Source organism: Sinocyclocheilus rhinocerous, unplaced genomic scaffold (assembly GCF_001515625.1).
Source record: "Sinocyclocheilus rhinocerous isolate Xijiao unplaced genomic scaffold, SAMN03320098_v1.1 scaffold320, whole genome shotgun sequence".
Taxonomy (NCBI): Eukaryota; Metazoa; Chordata; class Actinopteri; order Cypriniformes; family Cyprinidae; genus Sinocyclocheilus; species Sinocyclocheilus rhinocerous.
This window is the reverse complement of record NW_015638606.1, coordinates 889,982-895,308: the sequence shown is the minus strand read 5'-3', so window position 1 is coordinate 895,308 and position 5,327 is coordinate 889,982. Positions and strand designations below refer to the sequence as shown.

The 5,327-nt window shown below is 35.2% G+C and overlaps 1 non-coding gene across 1 annotated transcript; it reads right to left on the bottom strand.

Moving 5' to 3' along the window:
* Window positions 1-4,097: 4,097 nt before the first annotated feature.
* trnad-guc (transfer RNA aspartic acid (anticodon GUC)) lies at window positions 4,098-4,169 on the bottom strand. The gene has a single exon. It is a non-coding gene; the product is annotated as a tRNA-Asp (tRNA).
* Window positions 4,170-5,327: the final 1,158 nt, after the last annotated feature.

Below are 5,327 nucleotides of genomic sequence, written 5' to 3'. Positions count from 1 at the left end.
TTATGTTTTTGCACTGGAAAACAAGACAGAAATACTGAGGAAGAACATCACTTTTTTGCAGTGTGATCTGAAGCTACAGTAAAAGATATTTCCATATTCTAGTGTTTGGGAACAGAGTGTTTCAGTGCATTTTTGTAAAATGAATTAAAAAATGATGAATATCTGCTGGAAGTTGTATTTTCAAACTCTGAAGTTAATACAACTCTCCAGACATTTAAATTTACAGAACATATGTGTTTTTTCTAATTTGTTCCTCAAATTTGTTTTACTTGGTCTAAAAAAGGTCTTAACGTCACCTTCATAACTTACACGTTAAACTAAATGTTCAACTTGTTGCAGACACCACTGGTACACTGCCTGTGCCCTCGCTGTCCTCATCTCATGGTTCCCATGTGGAGCCTCAGTCAGAGCCAGGTAAGTTTTTGACAAATATGTTTTTAGAAATTTTCAGAATGCAGAAATGGATTAAATCATTTTTTCCTCCATGTATGAACTACATTTATGCCACCTCTGCCAATGCTGGCCTCACCTGCGAGCACCCATACTGGACCTGTGAAGACTGGTGGCAGGGTGTTTGTACTGGACCTCAAACGCTGGACATCCCCAATAAAGGAGGCCATTGACAACTTGTTTAATCATCGTGAAACTTGCTAATTAGCACATTATTAGGAAAGGATATTTTCAAAGATTCGTTATAAAACATTATACTCACTTCTTCTGTAGATGAGGCTGGATCATGAGTGATTCGCGCGAACATAGACATATTTATGTAGATCGGAGGCGCATTCCCTTCAGAAACAAATAATCCACTGCGAGTTCAGCGGCTCAGATGTCGGGAGTAAATGACGACTGCTATGTTCATTATTACATCCAACAACAGAACACCTCAATCGCTTAGGAGTCATTCTTGTCTACATCTGCTCCGGCAGTGAAACAATGGCGGACTGATGACAGCTCACTCAGGGCGGGTCTAAGGTAAGACACCAGTCCAGTCTGTGCTGAAACGCTACTGTCAATCAAACTATCGTGGGAGGGGCCTGTCTGTGTGAGGTAAAACACACAGGCATCTGAGATCGGCTCGATTTGAGAAAGGGGAAAACATTTAACGAGATTAAAAAAAAACACTGGGTGGATTTTTATCTATATACACACTGCCAACACACATTTAAGTTCAAACAAATTGTAAAAGTGCATGTAGCATCCTATGACCCCTTTAATAAACACCATGGGAAGAAAGACATCCTCAGGAATATGCAGCAATGGTCCACAATTCCTCTACTGATCCAAACAGCATGCCCTTCGACCACAAAACTACACATTTCACAGTATGTCAAGCACCTGGCCAAACTGCTGAACACCAGTTATTAATTAAACGCAAATCAGAGAAACTTCTTGGGAGGCAGCAACTCTGGTACTCACTGAAAATGGGTAGTGAAACAACCAGTGTGCCACTGGTAACAATGAAGCCTGCAGATGTAAACCCACCACCACCTGCTCTGACCACACCCCTAACTCATGAGACCATTGAGAGAATTATGAAGCGGCAGCAGCAACCTGAGCAGCAGCAAGCAAAGACTGTTGTGACAAGTTGTGCTTGTGGACAGCCAAATTCTCGCTATGAGAGCGATGATTCCTCTATCCACTTTTTTTTTTTCATCAGCAAGGCCATCAGATAATGCTACTGTTCCACAAAGGTTTTTAAAGCTTACAGTAATGAAGGACTAACAAAGAATGCCACATGTTCATTGCCCTGCTAAAGTCTTTTCCATTTACCAACCTCAGGGCATGCAGAAAGAGATGACCTGGAAAGAGTTTAAAGAGTCTGCATTTTACGAGAAAAAAGAGAAATAAATTATATGTCTTGATTTTTTGCCCCTTAGAAATATTTAACTCATGTATATACTGTATATTTTGATTTGTTTATTTTTCAGTGAGATTGTAATATGTATATATTGTCAGAATTCTATTTTTCTTTATACTTTATTATTTTGGATCAGTATTTACTAATCTTAAAAAGTGCTTAAAGCATTTAATAAAAACAACTGAAAATTAAAAATTGCTTCATGAGTGCTCTGTTCTTGTTCATAGGACTAATATTTTACAGTGTCTATGGTTTTGGAAACACTTAATTGATCATTTAACTTAAAAGTGTGACAAATTATTCCATCACTCAATCAATTTTCATTCAGTACTTGAATATTACTCAGTTTGAGTTACATTTAAATGATTCTTCTTTACATTTCAAAAGCCATTTAATAGAAACCATTCATGTTTACTATAACCATTATTATATAATTATTCATGTTTTCATATAACCATGTAATGTATACTACTATTATTTTACTGTGTTTATTTTAATACTAATCATTTATTCATAATACTTTGCTTTGTAATTCAAAAAGGCAAGACACAAATTACTTACTTTGCAGCTGTAATGTATTGTTAAATTTTAGAATTTTATTTGATAAAAAAAGCACAAAGCTGTGTGAAATAATGGTTTAGACCTGTGTGAGTGGGATTCGAACCCCGGCCCAAATAAATAAATGAAAAAAAAATCTGATTGGCTGTGACATGATTTCCGCTCTTTGGCCAGCTGTTGAAATGTTTAAATTTCATTGGCTGTCGCGGAGTTACAATTATCCGCGGCTGGTCCTGCGTGACAGGCGGGAATACTTACCACTTCAGCTCCATAACACTTGCCGCTGATTAAGCCTGAAATACACAGTAATAACACAGTAATAAGCATTATAACAGCAATAATTTTTTTGCTTATGAAATATAATACATGAATTTATTCTAACTTAAGTAATTTGTTATGGTTTAATATTTTATCTAAGATATTTTATTTAATCTTACCGACCTGGAACTCTCAAAAGAACAAGAAAGACTTGTCCATCTGTCATTGTTCAGCAGTTCACTGTGTAACACAAACAAAAATAGCTAAATTATTTTTTTTAATAATTATTTTATAGGTTTATAAAACCAACACAACACATATACAAATTTGTATACAAACATTAAGTACTTGTTACACCATTGTGTTACACTATTGTTTTCTAGTGCTTCATAATCACTTTGTTTAGTTTTGAATATGCTTACATATAAATGTTTGTGTTGTATGTGTTTAAATGACCTATTAGGCCCAATCCCAATTCTACCCCTTACCCCTTCACTTTCCCCTTCCCCCTTCCTTTCGCACGTTCATGTGAAGAGGTAGGGGTGTCTCAATTCTCTTTTGGCTGGAGGGGTAGGGGGAAGGGCCAGATAGCCCTTCAAACTAAGATTTTTCGGGACCTCACTTCAAACGAAGGTGTGTGATAAATTTCCCCGCATACGGCAATATGGTTGCCTAAGCAAGCAGAGAGGCCTAAATACAAAAAATTTAAGTATTTTTTTTTACATATATATAAGGATTTTAATAACAAATAATTTGTTTTATGATGCATTCAATCTTGTGTTCATATGTACGGTTATGTTCTCCGAAGAAATGTTTGCAAAAAATCTCTATGATAAAAGTTCGTTAATGTTACTGACTGCACGATAGTTCCACAACATATTTTACTGATACCCGCTGATTTGACAAAGTAAATACTAGTCCGGTGGCAGGTAACCTATCTTTTAACGCACGTCTGATCAATGCATTGTTTTTACATCCATGAATACGTGAATACGTGGAAGTTTGTGATAAACATCGGCGCATTTACTTTGACGTAGGAGCTAGCGATGACGTATGCTGACGTGTTACAGTGTAGTAGTGGTGTTTCATTTCTTAGGGGAATATTTTCAGCCCTACCCCTTGACAGTCTGTTTCAAGAGGCAAGGGGTAGGCGTATGGGTAGGGGAAGGGGCATACAATAGAATTGGGATTGGGCCTTAATATTGTATATTGTATATTGTATGCATACATGTTTAAGTAGATCTGAGGTGATTCTCGGAGTGAATTTTCTTATAAATGCACATGTATTTGGCGATATTATTAATATTTGTTTTTCTAAAATAAGTGTATTGAAAGCCTATGCTGTAATGATATCATTACAGTATTATTACTTGTTGATAATATAACATTGACGAGAAAAAACTGGCAAAAAGCTTAGCATCTCCCCGTCGGGGAATCGAACCCCGGTCTCCCGCGTGACAGGCGGGGATACTTACCACTATACTAACGAGGAGTGGCTTAGTGGTCACATGGTCCAGGCAGTACAAGAACCATACTAAGACATTAAGTATTAAGTATTTGTGAATTTCTAATGTTTCCTTAGTCCAGGCAGTACAAGAACCATACTAAGACATTAAGTATTAAGTATTTGTGAATTTCTAATGTTTCCTTAGTCCAGGCAGTACAAGAACCATACTAAGACATTAAGTATTAAGTATTTGTGAATTTCTAATGTTTCCTTAGTGAACAATTAGAAGGATGGTAATTACCTTTCCTACACCATACAAAGAACTGAAGAGGAAATGGTGGCCTTCTGATATCATTTCCTGTACAATAAACATGAGCTCCTGTTACTGCTTGTCATTACATACTAGCAAGTCTTCCAGTCAAAATATTTCATAAATTTGGTTCAAACTAGGGCTGGACGGTATGGCCAAAATTTATATCACGATATATTTCTTAACATTATACACTCTACCATTCAAAAGCTTGGAGTCAGTTTTTTTTTTGAGGGGCGGGGGTGTTATATAAATTAATACTTTTATTTAGAAAGGATCCTTTAAATTTATCAAAAGTGATGATAAAGACATTTATAATGTTACAAAAGATTTCTATTTCAGATAAATGTTGCTTTGAAATCACAGGAATAAATTACATTTTAAAATATATTCAAATAGAAAGTTATTTTAAATAGTAAAAATATTTCAAAATTTTACTGTTTTTGCTGTACTTTGGATCAAATAAATGCAGGCTTGGTGAGCAGAAGAGACTTCTTTAAAAAGCATTAAAAATCTTACGGTTCAAAAACCTTTGACTGGTAATGTATATGTATTTAAAATATTATATATTTAATGCTTCAATTTAATATTAAAATTATGAAAAAGTTGTTTGAATCAATGATTCAACGACTCACTCATAAACCTACTGGATGAATCAGCGTTTTTGAACGATTCTCTTGAATAAATGATTCATTCAATTATAAATTTTTATAAATTTTTATAACCTAGTGGCGAAGCAATGCAATAGACACAAACGTTATGTGGCAGTTACTTTCAAACGCGGATTTGCTCTATTTTGGTCACGCTACCATAGACAACAATGTTTATATCTGAATTATAAACTTTCATCACAGTATTTCTGTGATAATATGAATGACTGTACGACAGAAATA